The 16,494-nt window shown below is 40.0% G+C and overlaps 1 protein-coding gene and 1 long non-coding RNA gene across 2 annotated transcripts in view; one reads left to right on the top strand and one right to left on the bottom strand.

The window, feature by feature from the left end:
- LOC112547755 (uncharacterized) overlaps nucleotides 1-16,494 on the top strand; it is a 35,726-nt gene that overhangs the window by 10,760 nt on the left and 8,472 nt on the right. The window lies entirely within an intron of this gene.
- The window catches only part of CDH12 (cadherin 12), a 259,798-nt gene that overhangs the window by 242,274 nt on the left and 1,030 nt on the right, over nucleotides 1-16,494 (bottom strand). The window lies entirely within an intron of this gene.

Below are 16,494 nucleotides of genomic sequence, written 5' to 3'. Positions count from 1 at the left end.
AATTAACTTCTTCACCTGCCCATACTGTCTAGTGCTGATTATTATGTTTGCACAATATCTTCACTTTTCCGTTCTACATTAAGAAGGCAGAATTAGTGAAACCACAGTAAGATAGCAAAGGTAAAAAAGGGATCTTAATATGAAAAGCTGGTTGAAATATTATATATGATAGTAGTGTTTTCATTACTGATATCAGCAAAATAAAATTTCCCTTTCTCACAGTGCTATGTACCAGTCACAGCTGACACTCTAAAATCAGCATTTCCACCTTCCTGATGAAAGATCTATATGGGAGCAACTGTGATAATGCACCAAACCACTGATGAGCCATATAGGCTTGCATCAGCCATTTATTTAAAAAGCCATCGTTTGGACCATACAAAATAGAATGCCAGCTTTCATTAACGTCTCAAAATCTATGAAGCTCTATAAAAAATGTTAAAGGCCAGAGGGAAGTATCAGCTATATATCACAGGTCATTAAATTTGATCCAGATACTTCTGTAGTAAGGATTTTAGTTAGGACAAAACATTTCAAACCTCAGAAAACTAAGCTGTGTGTGCCATAGACAAAGAACAGGAGGGACTAAGGAGTCAACCAGTGCTGGAAACCAAAGGACACCCCACACTTCAGTGAAAGTTGAAAACCCCTCTGATCCCTGACAAACTGATCTGAGGGGAAATTCTTTCCCAACCCCAAATCTGGCAATTAGTAAGACACTTGAGCATAAGAGAGAGACCCATTACCCAAATATCAAATCAGCCCAACAACCAACCAACCAGATTCTCTGTACCACCTCAGAACACTGCTCTACTCTGCCTAGAGAATCCCATCTTCAGGTGTGGCCAGTTTCTGCTGCTCCAGATGAAGTTGAAACACAGGCATCTTGTTTCAAGGCTAAATTTGTCTAAGCTCAACATCCAGCCACTGGATCTTAAAGTGTTTTTGCCAGCAAAGTTTAACCTCCCTCTGCTTCCCACTCATCCATATAATGTTCAAGTCACTCTCACTCTTTTTGATAAGCTGAAAACATTGTAATGGGTCCCTCCATTGATTTCCAGTAATTCCACATCCTTCTTGAAGTGTGGACATCAGAATTGGGCACAGTATTCTGGTGGTGATCTTACCAATGCCATGCACAAAGGCAAGATCATTTTTCTGCTTCCACTTGATAATCTCCTTTTGATACATCCAACATTTACCTTTTTGCCACAAAAGAATTGCACTGACAGCTTGTATTCAGACAACTGTCTAATAACCCCTAAATCATTTCTCTTGCATAGATTGCCTGGAAATGATGAATAGAGATAAACCAATTGTAAGAGTGAGAAGAATATGATGCCTGTCTTCACATCATCAGCAAGAGGCTGATGTGATGAAGAGTCTTGCCCAATGTCACACAGCAGGACAATGGTAGAATTTTAATATAGAACTCAAAACAAACCCACCAACCCACCTATAACAGAACTTGGCAGCTTTGGAGGAGTGTCAGTTTGAGTTAATTGTTTATTCAAACATAAAGTGAAGACCAGAGATGTGATTGTAATTTGAATCACAGTCGCCCAATGTTACAGAGCTTTCACTGGAAGCACATCAATCTCTGCATTTTCAATATTCACTCTTTCCTTCAATAATCCATTAATTAGGGCCAAGTCAAATAATCATGGAAGGATATGGAAAGACTTATGTTGACTTCAATAGGTATTAGACCTTGCCCCTTTATTTCCCATATTTTTTGCCTCTGTGCCTTTCACACAGAACCAGGAGACAGAAAAACCTGTTTTAAATGGAGGAAAATGTGAGTGTTAAATCACCAAAAAACCCAAAACAAAACAAAAAATGTAAAAGAAAATGACAGAATGCTCACTCAATTAATTTTAACTTATTTTACAAACTAGATTTCAAATTCCCTGTCTCTGTTTTAACTCTCCCATATACGTAACTTAGGTATATACATTCATTCAATAGTATTCTAAATACAATATTAAAGAACTAAAAAAGATTCCACAATTGTAATAATACAAATTACCAAATAGTAATGTTTTATTTAGTTTCTCACCATCTGCTGATGTATTGGGCCACACAATGAAGATTTGTACGTCTTCTTTCTTGTGGAATTAGCTCTATAAAGTAGTTGGTACCACTAAATATCATAGAAGACATGGACTATTTAAAAGATTGAAAAGTTTGCTTAAATCTTAAGAAAAGAGGAGCTGAATCTGAACATGACATGTTCATTTATCCATAAAGTCAGTGGCTGCGTCTACACTGGCTCCTTTTCCGAAAGGGGCATGCTAATTTTACAGGTCGTAATAGGGAAATCCGCGGGGGATTTAAATATCCCCCGCGGCATTTAAATAAGATGTCCGCCACTTTTTTCCGGCTTTTAGAAGTAGGAATAAGAGATCCTCTGGAAAAGGGCTTTTTTCCGGAGGATCGGGGCTAGTGTAAACGCTCTTTTCCGGCTTTTCTAAAAGCCGGAAAAAAGCGGTGGACATCTTTATTTAAATGCCGCGGGGGATATTTAAATCCCCCGCAGATTTCCCTATTACGACCTGTAAAATTAGCATGCCCCTTTCGGAAAAGGGACCAATGTAGACATAGCCAATGTGTTTATTACCATCATACTTTATTCTGATTAACTGGAAGAAAATATTAGCTAGTTCCTGAATGCTAGGTCTTTGGAAATGAAAAAAAGAAATAAATACTTTATTACTCTCTTAACCATATTTTATTCTTTTAAAAGAAAAGAAAAAAAAGTGACCAATTTTATTCAGTCCAGAATACAACTCTAAATTACAATGTATGCTATCTTCTCTTTAAGGATATACATTTATTACTGACTGCTTCTAAAATTAATGCTAGCCTATCATGAAGTGAAATGGAATTTGAAGGAGAAATGAAGTTTATGTCTTTAGTTCTGTAACTGAACACAGATTCTGTAAAATACATTTGCATCAATAAAATCTGTGAAATGTGCAGAATATTGGCAGCATTTTGACAAAAGTCACAATTATCTTTTTCATGGTCACTGTGTTATCACCTTGTTCATCTTGTTCTTTACTTTATATCAACAATGCACATTAAAACTATTAAAACATGACTTCAACTATTTAAATACATAATGATGATATAATATCAATAAGCTAGCAAAGTCCTTGCATAATTTTGCATGTATTTTAACATACCTTCTTCCTGTAGTATGACCTGCTTTAGTTACATGGGATACTGACAACTGAAGCAAATAACCTTGAATATTCATGTGGCTTATACTAATATATGGACTTCTCTGTTGGTAATAGTCATAAAAATGGAACTGATATCCATAAATGGAATGAATTAGCTTTTATTTCTGGTTTTGTGGATTATGTGCTTGCTAGCTAGTAATTACTTCTATGTAAAACAGCTGACTTGTGGCATTTGCATAATGTGCTCAAATTGATTGTACTACCATTATTCTCCCATTGCATAGGACAATAAAAATATGTAATAAAGACTGTTTTCCAAAGCTGCATAACTGTAGGCCAGTCTACACTCGGAAAATAGATAAGTATAGCTATATCTTTCAAAGGCATAAAAATCCAAACCCCTGAGACAGACAGTTAAGCCAACTTAACCCCTGGTTAGATGATGCTAAATGTATGGGAGATCTCTCCCATCAAACTAATGATCACTTCTGGAGGAGATGGAGTACTTTCCGTAAAGGGAGGACCCTTCCTGTCAGCAAAGGTAGTGTCTTTGTGTCTTTGCTAAAGCACTGCTTGGTTTAAGTGTAGACAACACCAGAGTTTGTTGGAAAGGTTATATCCTTGACCAAATAATGATTAGATGGCTCCTTATGTACATGATTGTAATAGTGAACACTGGAAACAAACACTTCAAGATTATTTAACAAAATGATCAGGTGTGCCTGAATCCTTTCATATATTTTTAGTAAATAATTATTGCAAATAGTGTGAAATCAACTTTCAGAAGATACATAGAAGGCAACTTATTCAAGCAAAATAAGGAAAAAGTGAAAGAGGAAAATGAGTAAAATACTATGTGGATATTTTACCTTGTAATTTAATACCAGTGTGATAGTCCCTGCATGTAGGATTGTTGGAGATGGCAACTTTTCTCCCTCACATGCAGTTGCAAATTTGGTACAGTTAATATCAAGTTGCCTAACTTTGAAGTTTCACAATGAATGCCTTAAGAACTAGAATTACTAAATTTAGAGAAAACCTTACCAATAAGTCTTTTATATCACTTTCAACAGTTAACAAGTCATGTCTCCTTGCCACTTACTAGTGCTATGTCACTAAGTTTAGCTAGAATTCATGGATCACCAGCCCAGCAACTACCCAATTACAAGCTATTATTCATATCACGTGTACTATTTTGGTAACACAGTTAATAAAATAAATAATTAAATATGAATAAGAAACACAAAGTTAAATTTTGCACTGAGGTATATACCTCAGACTACTACAATGAATTTGGCTCTGTAACTATAGTATAGATAGGAGATAGGAAGGTTGGTCTATATAGAGTATTGGACTATGATTCAGGAGACCTGGGCATGGAAGTCTGATATGCATTTGGATAAGTCTGTGAATCTTCCTGAGGAGTACAGAGGCACTCAACTGTAGCCCTGACATGGCATCACTGGAGCTATGCTGCCTGCCAGAGGCATGTATCTTGAAACGTTATGGAGGGATCATTGAAGATCGTCTGGTCCTCTGACTACTACCCCATGCTAATCATCCATGTGGGCACTAATGATACTGCAGGGTGTGACCCTGAGCAGATCCAAAGTGACTATAGGTCTCTGGGAGTATGTGAGAATGAGTTTGGGGTGCAGGTGCTGTTCTCTTCAATCCTTCCAGTCAAAAACAGGGTCTCAGGCACAGACAGATGCATTGTGGAGGTGAATGCCTGACTGCAAGGATGGTGTTGCCAGAGGGGCTTTGGCTTCCTTGAGCTTGGGATGCTGTTCCAGGAGGGACAGCTAAGCAGAGATGGGGGTCCACTTACTGAGGAAAGGGAAAGGGAGTATTTAGACACAGACTGACTAGCCAAGTGAAGAGAGCCTTAAAAATCTGTTTGATGCGGGCAAGTGATCAAAGCCCATGAGTAAGTCAAACCTAGGAGATGGGTCGGAAATTGGGAGGTGCATGGGCTGCAATAGTAGGAATAAAGGAAAGACAAGGCAGAAATAAGGATGATGTCATGGTAGTGGTCAATTACAGATAACCTACCCAGGAAAAAGATGTGGATGAGGCTATTTTTAAACAACTAATAAAATCAAGCAAAGCATAGAACTTAGTGGTGATGGGAACTTCAACTATCCAGATATCTGTTGGCAAAATAACACAGCAGGAAATAGATTATTCAACAAGTCTTGGAATGTATTAAAGACCTTTTTTATTATTATTATTTCAGAATCTGAAGAAAGCTACTGAGGGGAGGTTGTTCTAAATTTGATTTTAACAAATAGGGAGGAAATAGTTGAGAATTTGAAAGTGGAAGGCAGCTTGGGTGACACTATTGCAAAAAAAAAGCAAGCATCACTCTGGGATGGATTAACGGGAGTGATGTAAGAAAAACATGAAAAGTAATTCTTCTGGCTCTACTCTGTGCTGATTAACCCTCGACTACAGTATTGTGTTCAATGCTGGACCACATTTCAGGAAAGATGTGGAGAAATTGGAGGTCTAGAGAAGAGCAACAAAAAGTAATAAAGGTTTAGAAAACATGACCTATGAGGGAAGACCGAAATAATTGGGATTGTTTAGTTTGGAAAAGAGAAGACTAAGAGAGGGCATGATAGCAGCTTTCTAGTACCTAAAAGGGTATTACAAGAAGGAGGGAGAAAAAATATTCTTCTTAATCTCTGATGGTAGGATAAGAAGCAATGGGCTTAAATTGCAGCAAGGGAGGTTTAGATTGGACATCAGGAAAAACTTCCAATATGGTTAAGCACTGGGATAAATTACCTTAGAGGGATTGTGGAATCTCCATCATTAGAGATATTTAAGAACAGGTTAGAGAAACATCAGTCAGGGATGATCTAGATGTTGCTTGATCCAACTGTGAGTGCGGGATACTGGACATGATGACCAGTAGAGGTCCCTTCCAGTCCTAGTATTCTATCCTCTTTCTCAGTTACCATCTGGGAATGTGAGGACAATGATTGAGATACTGACAAAGCTCATATTTATATACCTATAAAAATAGCTACATTTTATAGAAAGAGGAATAAGGGCAATATGTAGAACGTTTTCATGCAGTACACTCTCAAATACTTACATTATAGTTACAAAAAACCTCATAGTAATGTTCTTTTTTTTAAACGAATACTAAAATATTTACCAGTCTGATTCTCCACTGCACTGCACTCATAATTTATACCTGTACAAAATGTGAGGAAAATGACACAGCATATAAGTAGCAGTAATTTATACCCAGTATGCACAGGCATAAATTATTATATATGGCACAAAGCAATCAAGAATTAGGCCCTATAAATCACTCACAGTATTTGCAACTGGAATACTAGAGTATTATATGCGGTAACGGTAAATCAAATCACATCAGTCTAGCTTCACTGTTCATTTTGTGCAAAACATTATACATTCTGCCCCCCCCCTTTCTATAAACATAGGTTTGGCTTGTTTTGAGTCCATTTAATTTTTAATGTCCATGAAACTCATCTACAGCACACAAGAGCTACTCATGAATCACAGGCAGGGAAACTGACAGCTTCTGCGGGCCCCTGGGCAAGGTGGGGAGGAGCCCGGCTCTGTGCTTCTGGAAGGGATGGAACCTTTAGTGGAAGGAGCAGGGCTGGGGCACTGCCTAGAGCACCCCCTGTCAAAGTTGCACGGAACACATAGCACTCTGGCTCCGACTGCTGCCACTGCCACTACCACAGTAGCAACAGTGGCACCTGAGATTCCCGGGCCTCTTTGAATCACCATGTTACAGGGCAATCACCCTCTTTGCTTCTCCTGGTGGCAGCCTGATCCTAAGCATTGTAGGTTAGTTTTCTGACTTTCTATTCCTATATATTATACTATGTACAATGGTTATATACTGTATTAGGAGGCTGCGCCCACTGCTCGCCAACCCCCCTCTGGAAAGCCTGATGATGTCATTCTGTTTTAGACAGTTTGTCTGCTTGATCAAGGAATCCTTCTGAACAGTAAGAGGTAGGGCCACCAGATTGGGCAAATAACTTCCTCTTATCATACTTTAAAGCAAGGTTAGGGTTTGGTTGTGCCTGCAATGCGATTACTTCTCATAAAACCAAACAGAAAACAGACAGAATCACCAAATCAAATACAGTCCTAAAATTGTCATAATTCAGTGAATGTTGAGAGATTGAACAAAGATGAGCCAGAAAAATAGGATGAACCTGGAATTGGATGACTTTTTAATAAAACTTACACAAAAGAGAGAAACTTGAGAAATGTGGAGTAGTGCTCAGTTTTGGCACAACTAAATCAAAGCTTAAGGTTTGAAAAATAAAAGACAATGTTGCTGGAAACCAAAATGACTATAGTCCTTTTTTGTTAAAGCATAGCAGATGATAAAAGTTTATAGGGATGAAGAAACAAAATACACTTGATGGACTTCTCATTTTAAAATTTGGACTAACATTAATTTTAAAAAATAACATGACATTTAAAAAAACAGTCATTAACAAAAGCATGTACATTTTCCTTTTATTTTTTTTTAAATAATTATTTGAGTTAAGGACCTGAGCAACACCAGGTAAATATGCTAGTATATGTATAAAGTTACTGAAATCAAACTGGTCATTATTTCAAATTTGCAACATATCTATGACAGCTGTGAAGCTGCTCGAAGGCACCTGCCAGAATTAATTAGAATTATGTGTGAATCTTCTTCTGAATTCACAGACATTCATCGATTTATACAAGGTCTCTACCACTGGTATCAATTATGGTTAAACTAGAAACAGTTACCTGCTGTCAGATTGATACAGTTGGTGTTGACAATCCAATAACTGGATTTTATTATTGTTTTAAAAAAGTGTTCAAGATTTTATAAATGGTACATTACAGTAATCATGGAAATTAGATTTTTTTCTCCTAGTTTTCACTTAACTGATATGCTTTTGTTCTAAGAAGGAGGAAAACCTACTGTGAGAACAAACAGAATGTTCTTCTCAGTACAAATAAATGCTTATGATGATGGAGCAGACTCCATACATAAGAAGGCTCATTACTCTTTGTGATGGATCGGAGGAGTGCTGGCTCAGGGTTACCGAGACTATGACTAGACTACAAGGATCTATCTCCTCAATTTGCGTACCTTTTTCTGATAGTTTTGTCGGAAGAGTCTTTTCTGAAATTTGGTCCATTTGCACTGGACCAAATTTCGGAAAATCCTCCTCTTTCAGAAGAGCCCTTTTTCCTTGTGGAAGGAGGAAGACAGGGCTTCTAAAAGAGCATGTCTGTTCTTCTGAAAGAAAAAAAAAAGCGGAAGAGCAGATGCATACCCTGGGCATGGCGGATTTTTTTCTGGGATACCAGAGCCTGCAGCTTGTTTTTCTTTTTTCTGTTTTCAAGCTCTTTTGGGGTCAACAGAGCTTGGGGTACCCCTGGGGAAGGAATGCAAGGGTTCCCTCCTGATTTTTCAGGGTTAAATCACTTGATGGTGGTAATTTTTCTATTTCTCAGAGCCAGTGTATCTGTGACTCGCAGAGAGGGGCAGGGAGGATTGTAAGTGGAGCCTAGAGGCAAGGTATTTAAAGTATTTGTGGACCCCAACCTTCTGCACTCTGAATGCCAGAGTAGGAAACAGCCCTGAGACTACTCCTTAATGGATTACTGTACAAGCAATTTATGAATGTATGTGTGTATATATATACACACACACAATATTTTCAGACATGGTGATTAAAATTATGTTCCCAAATCCATATTTAGACACCAAAGGAAAAATGGCCTCATGTTCAAAGGCGTTGAGTCCCACAAACCCTAATGTCTTCAGTGGCATTAAACTCCATATTTACATTAAAATAAATACAATATTTCAGAATCTGGTCCAACTCTCCGAGTTGATTATTAACTTGCTAGTTCATCAGTGCTGAGAAGCAGTATCACTAGCAGGATACTAATAGAACACTTACAACTTCTCAACTTGGTGATTTAACTTCTTTTCCAATGATTATTCTTTTGCTTATGCCCAAAGACAGAGCAAAATATGGTGTCCTTTACTAATTGGTGTATTGACTATGCTCCACTTGAAGCATCTTAACACAGAAAAAATCATTACTATGCCTAAGACCTCCCTTCAAGCTTTTTAAAAGAGCACCTGGGATTTGGGAATCAGAGTTCATTTTTAAACAGCCATAGGAGTACAGAAAAACATAAGTCAAATATAAACAACCCTTATAGCAGTAGTGGACAAAATACAGCCTGCAGGCTAGATCCGGCCTGCCAAGCTGCCAGATCCACCTGTAACGTGTTAGGACACTTGAGCAAGCTCCCTATCTGCCCCACCCCTGCACACCACTTAAAGCAGCCAGCTCCATAGGCAACATACTTATCTGAGGAATGTGAGCCAGGGTGGGGGCAGAGGTTTTACGCATTGCCTCACACCTAGCACAATCTTTCAGCTCCCATTGGCTGGAAACTGGCCAATGGGAGCTGCTTGGGCCATGCACAGAGGTTGTGCATAAAGCACCTCCCCCCACCTTGGCTTGTGGTGCTCAGAGAAGCACATGGCCCCATAGCTGGTTGCTTTAAGAGGTGGGGAGGTGGCATGGAAGCCAGGGAGCCTACCTGAGGGACTTGCTGCACTGCTGGTCGGGAGCCATTTAGGTAAACACCTCCCAAACAGAGATTTCCTCTGGCACCCCAGTCCCTCTCTTCCCCCAACCCTCTGCCTGCCCCTCCTAGAACCCTGTCCCAGGTCAAAACCCTAAGCCCCGCTCCTACACCCATATGCCCTTCCAGACCCTGCACCCCAATCCCCAGCTCAAAATCCAAATCTCTGCATAGGGCTGGCTTTACCATGAGGCAAACTGAGGTGGCCGCCTCAGGTGCCAGACTGTGGGAGGACCGCTACTAGGACCCAGAGTGTAGAAAATTGTGTCTGCTGCTGGTGCATATGTATTCTCTCTGCTCTAGATGCACAGAGATGGTGGAGTGCTGTGCAGGAGACTGAACCAGTGACAGTATGGCTGATCTGGTTAGGTCCGGTGGTGTGGTGTATAGTTGCTGGTGAGAATATGCTTCAGGTTGGCGGCTTGTCTGTGGGCGAGGACTGGCCTGCCTCCCAAGGCCTGTGAAAGTGAGGGACCATTGTCCAGGATGGGTTGTAGATCATGATCACAATAACTCTAACTCAGGAACCAATCCATGCAACAAACCTCGATTCCAACTCTGCCCACATATATACACCAGCAACACCATCACAGGACCTAACCAGATCAGCCATACTGTCACTGGTTCAGTCTCCTGCACATCTACTAATGTAATATATGCCATCATGCACCAACAATGCCCCTCTGCTATAAACATCGGCCAAACTGGACAGTCCCTACGTAAAAGAATCAATGGACACAAATCAGATATTAGGAATAGCAACATACAAAAACCAATAGGGGAACACTTCAATCTCCCTGGACACACAATTGCAGATCTAAAGGTAGCCATCCTGCAGCAAAAAAAAACTTCAGGACCAGACTTCAAAGAGAAACTGCTGAGCTACAGTTCATCTTCAAGTTTGGCACAATCAACTCAGGATTAAACAAAGACTGTGAATGGCTAGCCAATTACAAAAGCAGCTTCTCCTCTCTTGGAATTCACACCTCCAGATCAGCTACTAGAAGTGGGCCTCATCCTCCATGATAAGATCCACCTCGTTATCTCTAGCCTGATTCTGGCCTGAATATTTATACCTGCCTCTGGAAATTTCCACTACATGCTTCTGATGAAGTGGGTCTTTGCCCACGAAAGCTTATGCTCCAACACTTCTGTTAGTCTATAAGGTGCCACAGGACTCCTCGTCACTTTTGCAGATTCAGACTAACACGGCTAACCCTCTGCTACTATAGACAAAACAGACTTTTTCGATACATCTAAATTTACTTCCGTGAACACTGTCCTACACATCCTTAGACTGGTGGTTCCAGCATAACCATAACCAGAGGTTCATCCCTAGTACCATCTAAGGGTATGTCTACACTAGCCCCCTAGTTCGAACTAGGGAGGCTAATGTAGGCATTCAAAGTTGCAAATGAAGCCTGGGATTTAAATATCCCGGGCTTGATTTGCATTTTCCCAGCCGGTTGCCATTTTTGAAATTTACAAGTCCAGACTAACTGCCTGCATCTAAGGAGGTTTAACAGGTAGTTCAATTTAGGGGCTTTAATTGGAACTACCGGGTCCCTGTCATGTGTAGACGCGGGCAGTTAGTCCGGACTTGTAAATTTCAAAAATGGCGACCGGCCGGGAAGATGCAAATCAAGCCCGGGATATGTAAATCCTGGGCTTGATTTGCAACTTTGAATGCCTACATTAGCCTCCCTAGTTCGAACTAGGGGGCTAGTGTAGACATACTCCAACAGTTTGTGTCACAAGATCTGTTGCCTTCCTGCCACACAGGAAAAGCACTGAATAGCCCTCTCATCAGGTGCAGATGACGATTTTGTGGGGCCCAAGGCAGCACAATTTCACGGGGCCCCCCTTTGACACGGTGCATGCGCGGGGCTTCTTGAAGCGCGGGGCCCGGGGCAGTGTCCCCGCTCACCCTGCCCTATATCCGCCCCTGCCTCTGATGCACAACACACTCTGCTACCTATGACTGATTTTTATACCATCCTAGATTGCTGATGCCTCAACTTGTGACATCTCCATAGCGCATCAGGAATGATCACCGAGTAACCCCCTCTACCTCTATTAGAAAGTGGCTCCCAGCACAAAGAGTTTGTCCTTCCAATTCACCTTGATCTCCCTTTCATCATAAATCCACTTTTTTGTCCTTTCATGAAGCAAATTAAATTCAGGTTTCATTTGGTTTGACCACTACCTATGTTATGTCATTATTAGCTATATAAATATTAGCAGAAATTGTTGCTGTGATAGAAACCTTGGTTTATAATTTTCCACATAAACTGCTTGATGCAAAGAAGCAAATCTACTAGATGAACCAGGGCAGCAACAATAGGTCTATGTATAACTCATGGGTCTTTACAGTATATTCGGGTGATACTGCATCTTTATGAACTTCATACAAAAGATAAACTTGCAAAGGGTATCATAAAAATAAATTTAAATTCCTACCGGGAGTTTTTCTACAGTTTCACTTAACAAAGTTCCATCACATAATCTCCTGTGATCTGCCAAATCTGTTTTGTATCCCACACTTTATGCAATGAACAGAATGCAAAACTTTCAAAAGTCTCCACTTTTCATTATTGACTATTAAAGGATGGTGGGAGAGGTCAACTGGCCTGAGTATAGCAGCATGAGCTAGGAGCTTCTGAGTTTTAATCCCAGTGCTGTCATAGAATATACTTGCTTGTGTGGCTCTCATTGCTGTGACATCTCTTTTTAACAGTCTAGCCAGATTATAGCTAGCATGAGAAGCAAATCACAGGCTGGTTGCTCTGTAGACATGCTCTAATTGAACAGAAGCATCTAAACTACCAAACAATTATCCCAGTTCTATCTAGGAGGCAGATACCTAAGAAAGTACATCACCGATTAAGTATTTAAATTGTAATTGGAGATGTGGTTTGCACACCTCCAGCACAAGAGTTTTTTCCATTGAAATCTGTGGGAGTTTCATCCAGGTGGTTGAAGTGGGTGTGAGAGTTCCTAGTGATGGGGCCAAACCATGCCGAATAACTTATTATTAAAACTGCAAAGTGATCTCTCTCTATCTGACCTCGGAGTCCTCATCCTGAAAGAAATCCTGCACAACACTTTCAAAAGACGAGCCTAGGAGCTTAAACTTATTACTCTTCTAGATACAAAAAATCATGGACTGAACATTAACACTGGATTTATGGCATATTATAGAATCTGTAACCCACTAGCCCCCTCTTTTTTGTCCTATGGAAGCAGAGGTGCTATCAGGCCATTCTAACTTGAATGGTCTCTTACAATATGTGCCAAGTACTTATACTACGAATCTGTTGCAGTTTGCTGTGATATTGAGTACCTTCCTCTGACCTGAAGAGCTTTGTGTGGCTTAAAATCTCTCTCACCAATAAAAAGTTGGTCTAATAATAGATATTACCTCACCCACCTTGTCTTTCTACTAGAGGTTTCATATCATGAAGTTTGAGAACATCTCTGAATACCCTCTTCCCAGCTGGGTGTGCATACATGCTAGTAATTCAAAAAGTTAAAGAACAGCTTTATCCTAGCTACACAGATACTTTCGGTTTGATATATGTATGCACACACACATGGTTTCCAACTATAACCTTTTAATTCTTTAGGGAAATCAAGCAAAGAAAAAACAGTTAAAATAACATATTCAATTATCTCAGGTGGATTGTTGGAGATAAATGCTTATGACTGATAAAATTCTGCTGCACAGAGGTAATTGATAATAAGCATAAAGTAGACTCTTACATTGTTTGAACAGATGATAGGCTGAAACAGTTTTCATGTCCTGGAAACAGATCTGTGTTTTCCACTCTAACATTAACGAAGCATTCATTACCATTTCTCAGTCATTTTGTGTTCCACAAGCATATCGTTTATATTCGATTTTTATCTTTTCAATACAAGTGGCACACTAGAGGCATATTTCCTTGAAGTGTATACTAAGTACACAAGATGCATCGTTATTATTTATCATAAAGTGCAATTATACCCATACCCTTAGGTGTGATTAAGAGCTCCTCTTTTCATCAATTTGAATCAGTTAAAAAACATCTTCAGAATTAAATGTAAGCAGGATCTGAAGGAATGCATCCCTTACAGCTAGCTAGCAGTGGGAAGAGATCTTGGGTGTGCATATGTAAATACAGTTTGCTCCTATTTTGCTTAATTTGAGACCCAACACCAGTTATGTTTGTATTAAATTCAGGGATAGCTAAAATAGGATTACCAATGTTTACAATTTTGTGGGAATATTGAAAAGTATGACAGTTCTAAATTGTTCCACATTAAAGGGCTCGCATTTAGCAGAAAGACTCTTGCTAATGCAGGGGCTCCACTTCCAGAGGCCAATTAGGGGTAAGAGGTGAGAGAAGGTTATTGTGGTTATGAGGATATAAAGCTTCCCCCGTCTGGACTGGTTTGACCTATTCCCCCCCCCCCACACACACACAGAGAGATGAAAAAACAGAGCTACATAGGTATCATTAGATGCCTCTTTTCTTATATCAATTGTGTGGGAGTTGTGTTTCTTCTACCCTGCTTGCTAAGAGTTAAAATCTCTGGGAGCTGAAATAATTGAGATTGATGGGAAGAAATTACCTCCAAGAAGTGGATATCAGCAGAGAGGTGTGATGAGCAGCCAACAACAGAGAGAAGTGACAAGTGGCCAGCAGAGTGCAGGCAGCACAACCAGCAACCAGTAGGATGGTGGCAAAAAGGTGCAATGAATGACCAGCAGGGCAGCATCAGAGAGATGAGATGAATGGCCAGTGAGCAGGTGGATGGTGAGTGACCAGTGGAGTGAATAAGATGCCTCTTTACCTTCCCTCACTTAGGCTAGGAGGTGAAATCCATGCTTACACCTCTGAATTCTGGGTCTGCTCTGACCAAAGGCAGCAATTGTGAGTGGGGTACAGAGAAGGGTTGGGCATGTGAAGAGGGCATTCAGATTTCCAGATTTAAGAACTGGAGAGGAAAAGGACACTACTCAACCTACTTGGTTTGGGACTTTTACTGAGGCTTTTGTTTATGAACTCTGTTTGTGGTGTTTTCCCACATTAATGCCACATCACTTCTTCCATTTTAATTTATAGTTTCTCAGACTTTTTTTCTGTGGGGAGAGAAAGCACTGCATCTCAGAGATGCCCAGTGAATTTATCAAATTATTAGGTGGGGGCTTGAGCCAGCTCTGTGTTGGGTGAATGGAAAGAAAACCCTGAAATAGATATTGAACCTGGCTCTGGCTGCTGATGGCCCCACATGGCAGAAGGGTTACATAAAAACAGGAATGGTTTAATCTATAAATCCTAGCCATGACCTAAAATGGATTTTTTGGTTTGACCAATAAAAGATGCACAAATCTTGCTCACTGCCAATGCAATGAGGATTTGCAAATAGTCTCATGATACCTTTTGGCTGTGTCTACACTGGCATCCCTTCCGGAAAAGGAATGCTAATGTAGCACTTTGGAATAGGCAAATCCGCGGGGGATTTAACTATCCCCCGCGGTATTTGCATTAACATGGCTGCCGCTTTTTTCCGGCTTTGAGATAAGCCAGAGAAAAGCGCCAGTCTAGACGTGATTCTCTGGAAAATAAAGCCTTTTCCAGAGGATCTCTTATTCCTTGAAAGTAGGAATATTTAAATCCCCCGCGGATTTGCCTATTCAAAAGTGCTACATTAGCAGCCCTTTTCCGGAAGGGATGCCAGTGTAGACACAGCCTTTGTGTTTTCTACTCAATAAATATGCTTTGCATTTCAAAATGTTATGTCTCTCTATTTTAGGATTTTATTAAAGCCTAAAGCTATAATATTTTATCCCACTTCACTTTAGACTGGCAAAGCACAGTCCATAGTGGATTTTATTGGGTCTTCTACTCTTCCTTCCCTGGTTCTGAGAGGCTTGACTAGTGGCAGAGATGGTAGAGAGGTGAAGTTGTTTTAAATACTATTCAGCTTACAGTTAGAATGTGGTATTCATCCCGCAGATAGACAGAACCATTTACATTTAAAACAAAGATAGAAAAGAATCTCTGTGGTAATAAGCTGTGTCAAAGCATGATGCTGCATTTCTGTTGCAAACAAAATTGCAACACTCATTTCAGTAGCAGTTTTGGGTATTCAAGGAATGAATAATTGTCCTCTACTTCCACTGAGTAAAGTCCTATGGTCAAAGTAGAATTTATGTTTAATAAAGGAGAACAATGTGAATTAGATAAAATATTACTGGGTTAATTTCAAATGCGTCATACAGATGTTGAAATAGGAATAAGAGATCCTCCGGAATAGGGCTTTATTCTGGAGGATCGGGCCAGTCTAGATGCTCTTTTCCAGCTTTTCTACAAGCTGGAAAAAAGCGGCGGACATCTTTATTTAAATCCCGTGGGGGATATTTAAATCCCCCGCGGATTTCCCTATTACGAAGTTTAAAATTAGCATGCCCCTTTCGGAAAAGGGGCCAGTGTAGATGTAGCCAATATGTTTTGTCCTTAACAACTCAAAAGCTGTTTTTTGTCAAAACCTAATGTATAACCAGTCACAAAAATGTTAGCTTACACATACAGTACTTCAGTGTGGATGAAGGGGCAGTATGCTTGCTCCTCTGCTATGAAAGCTGATTCAAATCCAACCACTG

Source organism: Pelodiscus sinensis, chromosome 2 (assembly GCF_052426305.1).
Source record: "Pelodiscus sinensis isolate ZL-2025 chromosome 2, ASM5242630v1, whole genome shotgun sequence".
Taxonomy (NCBI): Eukaryota; Metazoa; Chordata; order Testudines; family Trionychidae; genus Pelodiscus; species Pelodiscus sinensis.
The sequence above is the reverse complement of the archived record's forward strand: the minus strand, read 5'-3'. Positions and strand labels throughout refer to the sequence as shown.